This window comes from Agelaius phoeniceus, chromosome 3, assembly GCF_051311805.1.
Source record: "Agelaius phoeniceus isolate bAgePho1 chromosome 3, bAgePho1.hap1, whole genome shotgun sequence".
Classification (NCBI taxonomy): domain Eukaryota; kingdom Metazoa; phylum Chordata; class Aves; order Passeriformes; family Icteridae; genus Agelaius; species Agelaius phoeniceus.
Genome location: NC_135267.1, coordinates 91,595,982 through 91,611,731, shown reverse-complemented (window position 1 = coordinate 91,611,731; position 15,750 = coordinate 91,595,982).

Here is a 15,750-nt window from a genome sequence, read left to right as displayed (position 1 = left end):
GGGGCTGCTTACCAGCTCCTTTTTGGGTAAGGTTCTGCTGTTCTGCATGCTGGGTCATGGCATGAGGAGAAAACACCTCATCTGCATTAACAGTAAAATATCATGGACCCCTTAATTGTGATAAATACAATGTATTGAACTTCATCCATTAACTACTACTAGCCATGTGCTACTAGTATGGTTTGAGCTGCATCTCTGTGACCCAGCACCATAATCACAAGGCTTGAAGAGAACATTTTTGTAGTGAGCATAGCCTTGCTGGGTATGCAGTTTTATTAGGCTGTGACAGTGTACTTTCAAAACAGTTATTTCAGTCAGTCCCATTTAATATGACATGTTCCAAGCCTTTCAGCTTCACTCCTTTCAAGTCTACAAAACAGACTTCTAAGATTGACAGAGTGATAAGGAGACAGCGCTGCCCTCTTTCACCTTGGAATATGGAAATGTAGAAATAATACAGACTGTTTGTACTTCATGTCTTATTAAGATCTGTATCTTTATATATATACACATCTATGCATGTAATTTGTGAATGTAATATGCTTTATTCCAAGAACATTTGACCTGTTGGCCCAGTTTGGAATGCATACAGGCCATAGGGCTCCATTAGATTGCTTCCTGCTTGCTTCATATAAGCCCTAGTCTAAATTTCTTTTTTTTTTTTAATAGAAATGAGCTTAGACCAATAAAATAATTATAATTTCACAAGTGTGCTCTCCTTGGGAAAATGGACTAGATATGTTTCCCTCTCTCTTTAAGGGCAAAATTATTTTAGCTGAAAATTGCATTCTGTTTCTTTTACCTAAGGCAAGTTTTGCCAGTGAGCCACCATCAAAGGTATGCATTTAAGCAGAAAACCAGCATTTCTGGCTGGAAAGAAAAGCAGCATTATCTCTGCTTTGTTTGCTTTGAGTGGGCCAGCAATGGTTTAGCACAAACATGGGAGTTCAGCCTTCACATAGGTAAGGGGAGAGAGAGTTGCTGGGAGAGGCAGAGAGATGAAGGCCACATATTAGGCATGGGTGTATATCTTTTTATGCCTGGCTCAGAAGGTTTAGGATACCTCACTGAGCAAAGCTGTGAGCTGGTATCTCCTCTCCAATACATCAACCTGCTTTGCTTGGGTGACAACTGACCACAATTCACACCAAGTCTGGCTCTCTGTGAGAGGCAGAGGGCAGGGCTGGTCCAGAGCTCTCACTGAAATGCCTTTAACCCCTCTGAACTTCGTGCAGGAGAGGTAGAATGTCATTAGTGCTTCCCTCTGCACTCCCAGAGGAAAACTTGTTCTGTGAAATTCAACTGACCAGATAACTAGAAAGGGAGAAGAAAGAAGGTGGTAATGCATGCACTGTGAAACTTTATCTTAAATTGGTCTAGTAACATTGAGGACAGGTACTCATGTTACTGCTTTTATAACTACTGTAAACAGGTTAAAGTTCTTTGTTGCTGAAACCATATGGAAAATGAATTCTTTGTCAAAGAAATTGATACTTCACTTGGCATGCTGCTACAGTTTAAATAATTTTAAAGTGAAAGTTGAGAGGGTTTGAAAAACTTTTTCTAAAAATATAGGATGCAGGGGATTTCATCAGAAACACAGAAGTAAAATATGTAAAAGATATTTTTGAAAATTCTAATTTCTTGATATGCACACATTATTTACCTTCATGCTGTTAGCATATTGTCAAATGCAATGTTATTGTCATGTATAATTACAGGCATCATCCAGATCCCTATGAAACTAATGGAAAAAATCCCACTGACTTCAAAGAACTTGGAGCTGAGCCCTTACATAAATTGCTAATTAAACTTGATTTGTGAGTAAGGTTCACCAGTGGAAAAAGTTTACCAGATTATAGCCTACCTGAATAATAGGTAGTGGAATTGATGAAAGTCTTGCAACTTTATTGCTGAAGGTCTGTTTCTCCACACCACAGCATGAGCTACAGTCCTGTGTTGGTTTTCATCATATTAATCCCCTGCTTCATAGAAATAAGGTAAATTTTCTTTCTAACATGAATTTTTTACTCTTTACATAGGCAGTGCTCCTTTTCATTAAAACTTTTGTTATCTTCCCTTTGAAAAACAATGATACAAATCAAGGGAAAGGGAAAATAATTTACATTAATGGGATTAAATTAAAAAAGGAAGAATATTATAGAATATCAGGGGAAACATTTGTCTCTTAGAGGAAGATCTATTAGAGTATGGAATTGTCTCCTGCAGAAGGCAGAGGAAGCCATGTCACTTGAGGAAGTTTAAAACTAGATTGAATGCAGCACAGAAAAACCCAGCATTTAAATGAAATTGGAAAATGGGCCTGCTCACTAGTTAGGCCTTCTGTGTCTCAAATGCCTAGAAGATTTTTGAGTTTACAATTTTAGGAAAGCCTTGTGGATGCCTAGGCTTAGATGTGGTATTGATAGTACTAAACAGTTTACATCAGACATTACATTAGACAGTTTTCAGTAACCCACATGTAAGGCTACCCAGGAGAATGTTCAAGCAAAAAGAAACCAAAATAAGGTGAAAACAAAATCCTTGTGGCCCAGAAAGGGTTCTTAATATGCCTGGACCTTCTGATGTTGCCAGTTTGTGTCACTGTGGTGTAATCACTTGGCTGTCCAAGGTGTTGGGTGGCACTCTGAGCTGCTGGTATGAAAAGCAGAGGTTGAGTGAGGGCAGTTTTCAGCTGACAGTGCTCACTATTAACATGATTCCCTGGTTATCAATGCTTTAGTAGATTGAACTTATTGTATGTACATTGAACTGGCCACAGAAAACCCCAAACAGAATACCTCTAGAGATAACTCTAGTTTGCTACTAGGTTTTTGGTTCTACTGATTCAGTTACTGAAAGTCTGCAGCTGCCTGACTTATTTTATTTGGTTAACAGAATTTTCTGTGTGTATTTGACCTCATTAAATGGAGGGTATATGCAATAAATCCTACTAAATGCTGTAGATAAGAATATTACATACCCCCAAAATCTCTCTTAATACACCATGAAAATATTATTTTCATTAAAATGAAAAATGCTGCTGTAGAATGCATATTGGAATGAAGAAAAAGTTATTTTCCTCATGGCTTACTTAAAATTATTAAGGTGTTCTTTGAAAGCCATCACAGCATGCCTTAGAATTAATCAACAAACTGTTCCTAAACACCATTTGCCAGGAATAATCAAACAGGCATATATTCAACACTCAGGAAACATTTCAGAGGATTAAAAGTCAGAGCATGGAGAGGAATATGAAACCCTAAACCTTCCCCTGCACTCAGACAAGCAGACAGCCACATCATGAGCAGCTGAATCAGACTGCAGGAACTGCTTGCACAAACTATGAAAATGTTTGGCAAGATAAAATGTACCCTCAGCTGGAAGAAAATGATTCAGTGGTCACATGATGTCCCATGGCCTTAGCTTTAAAACAGACCTTCAGAAATACACTCAACATGTGTTGGTGATCACACAGATGAAAGAGTGCATTGTACAGATGGGAATTCCAGGGTCCTGCACGGGGCCCTCAGGAATTACGAAAGAGAGCGTTTATGGTGTACTTTTAGGACAACTGTGGGGGAAAAAGTGCCTTTATCAATCAGGACAGTGGTTATGGAAGCTTTGTTTTCTTGAACACACTGAAGTACTCCCAGGTACACATATGGAATTGGAGATTAATTCATCTGTCCCTGGATGCATTCCTCATCAATGAAATAGCAAAATAAAACAGAACAAAATGGAAAAGATTGCTCTGGAAAGAAAAGCACATTCATTCTAAGTCATAACAAACAAACAAAAAATTGGTTGGGGTAATTGAATTATTTTTTGCATGCCTGTGGACCTGAACTGCTCCCCTAAGTTATTTTGCCAAGATTCATGACTTCACAAAACAACCCTAGATATGTATTGGGTATATAATGAAGATATTTTAAAAAGCATGTGTAATACAGAACCCACCACCACCACTTTTTAATCTTTTTTTTTTTCCTGTAAATTTATTTATTTTTTTAAACAGTGGGGAGATTATGTGTTTTGATCTTTTAAATAGTGTCAGTTATATATATTATTATTTTTGGTTTTGTGAATTTGTAAATCCAGGGTTCTTCTTTTATGGGAGGCCAGTTAAACTCCAAGCAGATAAAAAATTTCCCTAAGATTGACTGTAGCTTCAGATTGACATTCCTTAATGAGTCTAAGCCCCAAATCCTGCCTTGCTGAAAACAGTGTAAGTTCACTGGGGTTTCTAATATTTCAGTTCAACTTTTAGATGTATAACAAACCCTCAGACCAGGCAAGAAGTCAAAATAAGCAAAAATCTCTCTGGGGTTTTTTCAGTGTGTTCTCTGGAAACACATAAATCTCGGTGTAGGTTTTATCAGATATATTTTCCCTTGGATCTAATGTAACTTTCTGATTTTTCTCATGAAGTTCTGTATTGGTACAAAGGTATGGATGTTTATGTGCAACATTTCATTAAGCTCATAAAAACCAGCTTCCAGGATTAATTTCTTAGGTGATTTCTGTACATTTTTCACAAGAAGAACTGCTTAAATGCTTTTAAAATTATTGGTACAATTTGAGACAGGACCAATTGTCACCTGGGATAGATGGAATTACATCAAAGATTAAATTAGCCCAGTGTTAAAATTTTTGGTGTTGGGCCAAAGACTAAAATTTTAAATGAGTCCTCATTCAGTCCTTATTCCCATTGATCTTTGGCAGGTTTTTCCTTGCAGAAGTGAACAAAAGATGTGAGTTTGGCTCCTTCAGCTGTGTGTCATTAAAGTAAAATTGTTGACCTTTCTGGTAGATGATCACAGTGACAAAGTCAGGTTTCTTTCCAGGTTGGATGGCTACGAGATTAAACTTTGAGGATTTATAATTACAGCAAAAATTAGTTTTGCCATAGCATCCAGACAAAGATAGACCTTTTCTATACTCTGTAAGTGATAAGTTCAACTTGATTTTATGGCAGAAGTGATGATCAGTGTCCCAGTCAGGCACCCAATGTAGCCACTTTGCTCTAACATATTTCAATCTCTGCTTCTTGGACGGTGCCATAACAAATTACAATGGACCATTTAATTATGTAATTTCATTGAGCAGATTTACTGTTGCTGTCTTTGTTCCTAATACCTGTAATTATGCTTGGACTTCATGAGAAGGCCACAACAAAATGTCTGAGGAGCCCTGTAACCTGGTTTTCCACATTCCTGGCCTTTTATTTGTTCCAGGATTTGGAACATGGTAATTGATAATGATAGGTGCTAGATGAGATAAGTGGTTTTACTGTAATTCCAGGAAATTAGTTTACTGCCCTCATGGCCAGAAGCACATTTCATCCAACTGTTTTATAAGTATTTGTTAAGGAATAAAAATATTAATAATAATAATTTTTTAAAAAAGGATTAAAAAAACCAAACCAAAAAAAAAAAAAAAAAGCAAGCCCCCAAAAAACTTAAAAAGAGAGAAATCCTGTATAAATGAACCAAGATAATAACTGATAGTGGTAAAAAACTAAGGCAAATAGGCTGCTATGCAACTTGGCAGCACTGCTTTCTCTGTGCTACAATCTCCTCCTAAACAGCACTTCTACAGTTTTAGTCATACTTCAATATTATTGCATGCATGAACATGGCTCTGGTGATTTTTTTTCTGTAGTTTACAACATTTCTAAGGTACATGACAGGGTTGAAACATACCTTTACATCTGTGGTAAAGATCTGTTTGCGAGAAGCAGTGAAGGACTGGTACAGAGAACGTTTTTCATTCATTTAATTTCAGTGATACTCCTTTAAATGGCAATTTAGTGTAATCTTGGGCCATAATTTGTAACACACCCTTCTGAGAGCTGACTAAATTCCCATTGATTTTTCAATTCTGGATGTTGCCAGAATATTGCATGAAGCTGAAATACCCAGGCTCCAGTGTCATTATGAGGCAGAAGAGGCCACAAAATGTTGATGATGAATGTGCCTGTTTTGTGTTATTGAGGAAAAACAAACTGTTACTGCTTAGGAAAAAGAAATTTCTAGGAAGTCACTAAATCAGATTACAAAGGAGATGGAAGACTAATACTTAAAAGACTAAGAACTTGTGAAGGGTAATTGCAGAGCCAGTATATCTCATTTGGAATAAGCACTTAAATGTGTCAGCAAGACTTGTGGCAGCATCTGCTGAGCACATTTTGATGCCATCCTTTATAGCTACTAATTTTTACAAGGCATAACCATTTCTGAAACATATCTGAGATTACAGTGCTGCGAGCAGCTGAAAAATCTATCAGTTTCTTGACACTGAAATGAGCTGAACTTTTCTCTTTCTTGTCTTTCTGTCACTCTTTCCACCCTTCCTTTGTCTTTACTGAGTAGTTTTCAGCAGGGTTATGAAGCTGGATTGATTGAGGGAAGGATCCAACCAGCTTTAGCTATTTGTATAGACCTTGTAGGAAAACATATAGGGATGGAGATTGAGTGGAACCTCATTCTTTTAGTAAAATATGTGTTATTAGAGCTCCTAACTGCATTTTGTGGATCCTAAGAGATGGTGCTAGCTGAAATATTCTGGGTGCCTTACACTGATAGCAAGATGCAATGTGAAGGTAGCATGGGCTGATAGAGAAAAAATATTGGCCTGCATGTGTCAATTCCTTCTGTGACATTGTGCCCTGAACCTGTGCATCCAGTTATCTGAACTGCACACAGTCACTAAGTGTCTTGTGAGGTGCAAATGGTATGTTTAAATGTAAACCACACAGAAGGGCATGTTCTGGGAGCACAGGAGATTCCTCCAGCCTGCTGGTGTCATCCGAGTGCTGAACCCTGAAACATCAGTATGAGGTAATGGAGGGACAAGAGAAAAATAAATTGCTTCAAGGAAACTATAAAAATTCAAAATGCCTGGGATATTGGAATATCAAGCAGAAATTATATGATTGGATTAATTTGCAATATTCTTGGGAGAAAGAGATATTCTAATATGTAGTGATCTGGTCAGTTGTCCTCCTCCTGCTCATTTTCACAGACGATGTTCTGAAAACCATCAAAGTACAGTAAAAGCCATACCACAGTTTCAAGTAGAAGCATTTTGAGAATAATTCTTCTGCATGGAAATGTTATGACAAAAAACATTTTCGTACTCCTTTTTTCTAAGGGAGTTGGAAAGTCCTTGGGAAATGAGTAATTCTCAGAATAGGCAGGAATTTACTTGGGAACTTACTAATTGCTGGGCACTAGAGAAGTGCTGGCCCATCCATTATTGCCTGGTCATCAGCAGTCCTCACCAGAGATCCATGTGATTAATGGACTGAGCCTGGTCCAGACAATGAAGAGTGTTAACAAGACCTTTGCAGAGCTTGTGGAAAGTGTCTGGGTTATTAGTGTTGCACAGAGGTGCAGAAAGTTGAAGGATTTTTGGAGCCGTTGATGTTTCTTGGGGAAAGTCCATAAAAAAAAAAGCTGGAGGTGTGAGAAGACATCTGATATATTAGAACCTGCAGATCAGATGCAGAATAGCTAAGAAAGGAGGAAAAACTCTGTTTGCGTCTAACAAGTTGCACTTGAGTAATAAATGACAGAGCATCATTCAGTGTGTGAATAAATCATGTGGGCTGAAAAGGATCTTGGACTTTGTGAAATGCTTGTGGCCCTGTCAAACAGTCAGTGCATGTATGTTAGTTATAGACTCTAGTCCTTGTGGGCAAGCTAAAAAGCTGTATCAAAAGCCAAGATCATGAAAAAGGAAATTTTATATGTTTAAATCAGGGAATGTCAGAGAGAATTCTAATACTGCTAGAAATTAATATGCATATCCTATGAATCATCTCTTAGTATGTTTTTAAAAAAAAAAAAAAATTACTTGTACTTGTTTATGTTTACTTCAGACAAGTAATAAATTTCTTTTAGCTGTTTAACTTTCTTAAAATATTTTTGTTGGCTTACAGATCTGTTATAATAAAAATATGCATATTACTTTGTGGGAATAATATATATATAGTGTGCTTGTCTTATCTAAACTAAGCCAGTTGACAAATGTCTTCAAAATTCCTACCATCTGAGATCATATTGACTTTGCATTTTATGCTAGGCTCCTCAATAGAAACTGGGACCTACACTTTTTAGTATATGACTCAGACTGTTCATTTAATACATTTAATTGAATTCTAAATGCTTTTAAAAGAGTACTTATAAAAAGGTGTAAGCATTATATCACTTTTTAACAACCCTTCTATATCTCTGAAAAAACTGGCACTTCAATACCTCTTGAGTTTCTTGCAGTCATGAATGTCAGAGGACTTGCATTTTAAGCATGGTTCTTTCTGCTAATAACTTAGTGGTTCTATTCAGTGATTTTTTGACAGTCCCTATTTCTTTCATTTTCTTATTGGTTTTATTAAGACATAAACAAAACAAAAAAAATATAATTTTGGTTTGTTGGGGGTTTTTTTGGAGGGGGTGGGTTTTTTTTGTTTTGTTAGATGGGGCTTTTTGTTTGTTTGTTTACTTTTTGGGTTTTTTTGCTTAGTAGTTAGTATTATTTTCATGCATTAAATCTATGGATAAATATACCAGAAAAAAGTTTTAGACCACTCTTAAGACATGTTTGCAAAACATTTTGTCACATATTTCTACCCATGTAAAACTGAATAGATCCATGTGAAATGGTTTTCCTTCTATTCTTCTGCCTTTTAAGCAAGTTTGGTTTTTTTCTTTAAAGAAGGTAACTTATGTTTAGGAAACTAAACAGCAGAAGTCCAGGACAAATTCCAAGACAGGATATATTTCATATGAAGAGCAGCCTGTGTCCTAGGAGCATCTTTGCTTTTTTAAAACTCTGAATCATTTTTTCTTGTACATCTATGTCCTCACAGAGCTAAGATTTACAGCCCTCATTAATGTAATTTATAAGACTAAAAGACAAGCATACTAAAGGTTCTGCAGCTGATCCAGTCAGAAATATACAGATAATTCAGATTTGTCCAACCCGGTCTTGTCAAGTCAAGCAAAACAAAATCAATCAGTGAGCAGAAGTGGGAGTACTTAAGCTGAAAAAGAGTCTTTATTCTGCTAGGGATGTGGAGCTGGGCAGCCTGTGCCTTTGCATCTCAGAGAAAATACTGCAGGAACTGATTTGGGTTTTTTTAAGTGTTGAAAAACTACGAACATTCCTTGAGAAATCCCCTTCTTTCTTTCATCTGTGCTGCATTGAAGAGTGGCATGATGGCAGTGCTTGGGAATAGCTTTCTCAAAGAGAGTCCAAGTCAGAAAATTGCTATTTTTCAGAGAATCACATTTCCATCTCTCAGCCACTAATAATAACCTACAAAAGTGTTCACTTTCAGTTTTCAATGACCTCTTGTACTTGCTGCTGCCACAGAAATTGTCAGTTGACACAACTGGTATTTTCCCTCCAGCAAAGAACCAGTTATGACTGCGCAGCACTGGTCAAGAGGAGAAAGCTGAGTCTTTGGACAGGGAATCTGATCACTCAGGCTGTGGATTCCTCCCTACCCTTACTTCCCATTTGCCTGCACATGCATCACCAAATAACACAATTTCAAGCCTTGGTTGAGCTGGGGTGGAGGTGGTGGAAGCTTAGTTCTGCTACCAACATTGAGTTTACTGCTCTGAGCAGGGCCTGCCTGCAGACAGCTTTCCTTGGAAAGAATACACCAACTTCATGTCTAATCAAATGCTGAAAGCTGTGCTCTCACTGGAAGAATGCTGGAGAGTCTACAGCCCTAAACTTCCTGCCTCACATGGATTTTAGCTGAAAGCTCTGGCATGTGGTGTGTGTCGGTGTGCCCAGTGCCATGAGCTATTCAGAGACATGTGAGCCTGTTTGTGAACAGTTCATTGAGCAAGGAAGTGGTTTTTGCTTTATTAGCCTGGTTTTCATGCTTGTCTGGAGTGATATACAATGGGGTGTTTTCAGTTGAAGAGTTTTGAAAATTTGTAGTAACAAAATCTGATTTGATCTAAGTAAAAGCAGGAGTAATACACTGCAATTTATGTCTTGGGTCACAAAGATTAAAAAAGAAAATTCTTAACACTGTGTTTACCTCCTGGCACAGCAAGAAGAAGCAGAAAATGCAACATCTTCATGAGCAGCTGCTTGGCTCCGTTTGCTGGTGGCGCATTAGAATGCTGTGTAACCGGAGTCTACACAGGTGGACAGTTAAGAGCCAAAAATTTTAATTAGTGCTTTTTTAGATCCATGTACTCAAGGATCTCTAGGAGCTTGACCTTTGGCCAAAAACCAGTCTAATATTTTAAGTCATTGTGGGCCTGCAAAGATGCTTGTCTTGCTAGTGACTAATTTATGACTTGTTCTCTCCACAGTTAGTCATAGTACTGCAAGTTTCCATAGTGTCAAGTGGCAACTAAGAGGAGGAACTAGGGTAAGAAAAAGATGGGGAAGAAAATTAAAATGGGAAAGATTTATTTTTATACAAACTGGAATGAAAGAAAAAGAAACAAACTAACATGACAGGATATACTGTAATATGAGGTTCAGCCAGGTGAGCTGCCAGGAACTGTTGGGGTTCCAGGGACTAAAGTGTTTTAAAATCAACATTAGTAGTCAGAAAAAAAAAAAAAAAAACAAAAAAAAACCACCTAAAAAATGCCAAGATCCAAAATGGTGGTTATCATGAACACCTTATTAATGAATTTTTGCTCAGTGTACCATGGATCAAGCAGCAAATTCTGTCTTTGAAGAGCCCTGGCTGGATTCTGGTAATACTTTCTAAGATTAGTTTGGTTGTGTTTGGTGATGGTCTTACCAAAGTATCTGGGAGAACTAGAGAAAGTCCAATAGGGTGTAATTCAAGTCTTTGGACTGATAGACCTCAGAGGAGGAATTTTGAAAGGGGAATTAGTGAAGACCATAATGAGATAGCTTATGGAGAATATTTTAAAATGGTGAACAGTAAAATCATAGCTGATTTATAATGAGATGAAGGTTTAGAATTTTCACATTTGAAATGGATCTAAAATGCTGCATGAGGCTTTCATGTGATCAAAAATTTAGACATCAGGTAATTAAAAAAACCACTGTTTAATGCAACTGTTGCTGTCTTAGGCCTTCCTTTTCAGGCTGTGTTTTCTAGAGGTGGCATTATATTCTCACCCAGTGCAGGAAAACAACATATGTTAAAAGATTTAGTGCTTTACTTAGGTATATCCTGGGATCCCATCAAAAAACCTAAGAACTTTGCATCCCCAAATCCCCAAAAGATACTTTCATGTTGCATAAACTGAGTATATTCATAGAACAGCCCAGGGTTGAAACAGCTATGCTTTTTCTTTTGTTGTTTGTGCTAGAAGACAGCTTGTTTCAACACTGCAGGTTTATGAGCATATACTGGAAACACAACAGAACAAGCTGGAAACATTTTGGATGAAAGGCTTTTGTTTATTATATGTATGGAAGTGCCAATATCTCTTCAAATGGATAGCAACCAACACTGAACCTCAAAAAATTCAGACTGTTCAGTTCAGATAAGCATCCAGAAATTAGTCTCTTGAACCAAAACTTGTCCAAACCTCTTTGGTCTGGAAGTCAGAGTGGAAATGTTACATGAGCAGAATTTCTTATGAGTTTTCCAATGCTCATTTCCTTTTGCCTGCAAAGAGATATCATGAGAACGACTTCTTATAGTGTGATGTGTCTGCAATTAGGTTCCTGCACTTGGCTGGAAAACACCCCAGCAGTTAACCAAGGCTGTTTTGAAGTTGTGCAGGGAATAGATTTTATGCCAAGTCCAGCCCTAATAATCACATAGAAGAGATAAACCATATACTCTTATGCAATGAAATATGCATAGCATTAATTCCTTTGCAAGATTTTAAAGCCACTTCCTTTCTTCTTGTGGCACTAAATCCAATAGTTTCATTTTAAAACTGAACTTGGATTGAAATTGAGTTCACTTGTAAGTGAACTTCAAATTAAATCTAACAGTAGAAAAATTGCTAATCTAACAGAATTGTTTCTGCTCTTCCCTTTTTCCCTGTCTGTTGTAGTGTGTAATCACATTTTGACACATATTCCACATTTTGATCTATATTCCACATGATCCTTTCTGTGAAAAACAAAAAGACAGCTTTTTCAATGGCTTTGCTGTGAACTAGACTAGGAGAGCTGGCCAAATGTTGGGAAAACACATGAAAAAGATAAAAAGTGTTATGTAGTTAGTAAGATGTGTTCTTCTGTCTCCTTTTATATTAAACTCAACAATTTCAAAGTATAGGAACCTAAAGAACACTGAACTGTTGCTGTTGGATATCCATGTGCTTGGCCATAATTCACACAGTTGCCAGCAGCTTCATGCAGTCCTGTGTAGCTCCTTGGAAGTTCAATGCCAGCTGCAATTCAAACTTAGTTTCTTCTACCCACAAAAGAATCAAAGGTGTTCCAATTACTAAGGGTAACACAAGCCTATCTAGATATGAAACATTCTGTTCAAAAGCAGAAAAAAACCTTATCATTCCTAAATAAAGAAATTCTGTTAGAGATAGTGCTAAATCAAAGTAAAAATGTTGTGGGTTTTTTACACTGAGGTGTTAAATAACTTATCTGTTACAAAGATAGAGGAGCAGCAAGCTGGGCAGGAGACTTTACCCATCAGAAAGACTTTACCCTTTACCATCAGGAGCCTTTCCCATACAAACCTGTATAGCTTCTTCTGTGTGGCTTTCAAAAGGAATGAAAAAGGCTTACTCATGTTGCTTGCTGTTTCAGCCAGAAAAGGGTCTTCAGAAGTACCTAACTACAGAGTTTCCAGAAGTTTTGAGGTGACTTACATGCCCTTTGCAGCATAAACTGTAGCAGAACAAGAGGTTTAAGCACCTTCACATTTGAAAATTTCAAGTCAGCTCTTACATAACATTTGTGTTTTTTCAGAATTTCACCTATACAGGCAAGTAGTTGGTTTCATTTGTTCAAGTCCAGGTCTCCATTTTCTCTGTAGCTTCATTTTAATTCTGCATAGTCCTAAGAATGAATCTCAGTTGTATTTGTAGTCAGCCTAGATCACAGCAGCTGTTTTGTTTCCCAGAGCTTTCTGTAAAAGGGAAACATCAGGAATACTTTATAGTTTACATTTTTTGTTGCCACTAGTCTGAATAATATCTGATAGACACATTCTTTGGAATTTGTCAGGACAGGGAATCATCTTTTATTTCAACTGATTTCTGATGAAATAGCCCACAGAAGTAACCACAATGTCAGAGGTTAAGGAAACAACTTTGTTTAAAGAAAAAAAATCAGAAGCAACTCAGACATTGAGAAATACAGTTATTTTTTCCAAATTCTCCCTCATTGTTTGGTTTCTTTCTGACTATGTTATACTTACATCTTGAATTTTTTCTCTGAATTGTTACATATAGTAACCAGAGTTGCGTCTGCCTCAAAAGCAGAAAATCATCCTGAAAGGACCATAGTTCATTAATGGAATTAATGATTTTATGTAGCCTAATACTCAGGACATTATATTCTGTGGAGTGAGGAGTTTCACTGACCAGTTATTTGCTGAACTCTGAAAAAAATCACTGTGCTTGTCATTCTTGTGCTACAGAATGTCAAATCACAACTTTATTCTTTACTCCATCTCCAATGTTCCTGAATGGATGGCTTATACACAGAGTGGAGGGACAACAAGAATAGCTCTGGGCTTTCTCCAAAACTGAAACAGCTTTAAACTAGTCAGAGTAAATAACAAAGAAACCAGAGAGAGCACAAAAGATGGTTAAAGATGTGTTAACCTCAGTGAACCCTGCACAGAGAGGGACTGCATGGAATTCAAGGTTGTTATGGTAAGTCCCACAGAGAGTCACCTAAATGTTCTCTGCTGCCTTCCCTAATTCATGTCCAAATGAAATTCTGATTGTCCACTTCTGTAGGTGTGAATTTTCAGAATTTTCAGTGAATCAGCTTTTATGTTCCTTCCATGTTGTTTTGAAATGAGCAAAATATAATTTTAGCCCTAGTTTCCAGAAAATAACCATTCTTGATAGGAAGCTACACCAGGTAACCCAGGCATTACAAAGAGCATGGCATCCATGTGAATCTGCCTTCCTTCAGATTATTTCAGTGTAGTGTCTGTGGCAATCTAAAAACCCAGGGAAAGATTCAAACACATTATTTCAGAAAAAAAAATTGGTGGTCACTTGAAAATTACACTAGGCAGCAATAAGAATTTCAAGTACATTTTCTCTTCAGAAAAGGACATTAAAGAGCAAGGGAACCAATCTCTTTTGTCATTTCCTTCAATAAAAAAGGAAGGGACAACCCTAGGTACTTGAATTATTTTAATCAAAACTAAAAAAAATGTAATTTATCAGCTCTGAAGCTTAATAGAGCCCTTTCCTCATGCAATTGTTTCTTAATTAAACCCCGAATACAGGAAAAGAATTTGGGAACTTAGATACAGCATATGGTCAGATTAAAATGCAACTGATCAGATTAAAAATCTTGTACAAGCAGGTACCAAAAGAAAGACATAAAATTCGTCTCTTTTACTACAAATACAATCCCCCTTTCGTGGGAATAGAGAGAAAGAAAATGTAAATAGCTGTCTGCCCTCATAAGAATGTCTCTAAGTGCAGTGATGGAAAGAAAAGGCAGGGATCCGAAGAGCTAATGGTCATTTCATCATTGTCCCTCCAGTTCTCATACCTACATGATTAATTTTAGCATGACTCTCATTCTTAAATACATTGTTATAAGACATGCAACATTTTGGTTTGCATATGCCTTCCTCCCCTACCAAAAAACTCCAACCAACCCACCACTAATGGCAAAACCCCCACCCAAATAAAACCCTTAAAAGCAGCACAATTACAGGAGAATTTTTTCTGCAGTAGAAAGGGAAAGCTCAGGGAAGAACGAAGACTGCCAAACGTCTTGGTTCCACTAATCCCATCATACTGAAATATTGTATCTTAGCCACTAAATAGAATTGAAATTAAAGCTATAAATTACCATTATTGCCTGTACAGAGTCCAGTTTGGTCAACCATATGCACCTGAGTAATTGCAATGGACTTACTTGGGCCATTTATGTGCAGTATAAAGACACGTGGAAATGTTGGTGGCAAAACCAGACCCATTAAATGTAAATGAATCTTTACACCAAGCGTTGTCATTCAACTATATACAATTCCCCACCTACAAACCATGCCTCTTGCTAGCACACTGTACTTTGTAAAGGAAAATCTGCCAGCCCTGCAGTGTTATAACTGCACACGTGGCAGCTTTGTGGTGGATCATTCCATGGGGGTCCTCTACACATCCTCAGAGAACTAGGACTACTTCCAGTTCAGCATGTTTGCCACAAAATCTCATCTGTTTTTGCATATGATCCTAAAATAGGGGAAAGGAAATATATGAGGGAGTTGCCTGTAGCATGAGTGTGTTGTTTTGAATAGCCAGGTTTCCTTTCCATGCCCCAAAGCACAATTCCGTGCTGTCATAAAAACAGCATTTCTTATTATTTTGGATTCACCCTGATATGTTGAAGGAGGAATATTTTTTACATAATTCCCTTTCTTTATTGTGACTCATCAGAAAGACCTGCATCCATTTGAGATAGAGGCAAGAATGTAGCCTGTATGTGTGGATGATGACTCAGATGAGCAAAACCAGCAGTTTTAGCAAATTTCTTCCTCCCACTCATAGAAGTTAAGAATACTGGAATTAGAGGAGAGTTGACTGAATGGTATTCCTTCCCGAGAACTGCAGTTCTCAA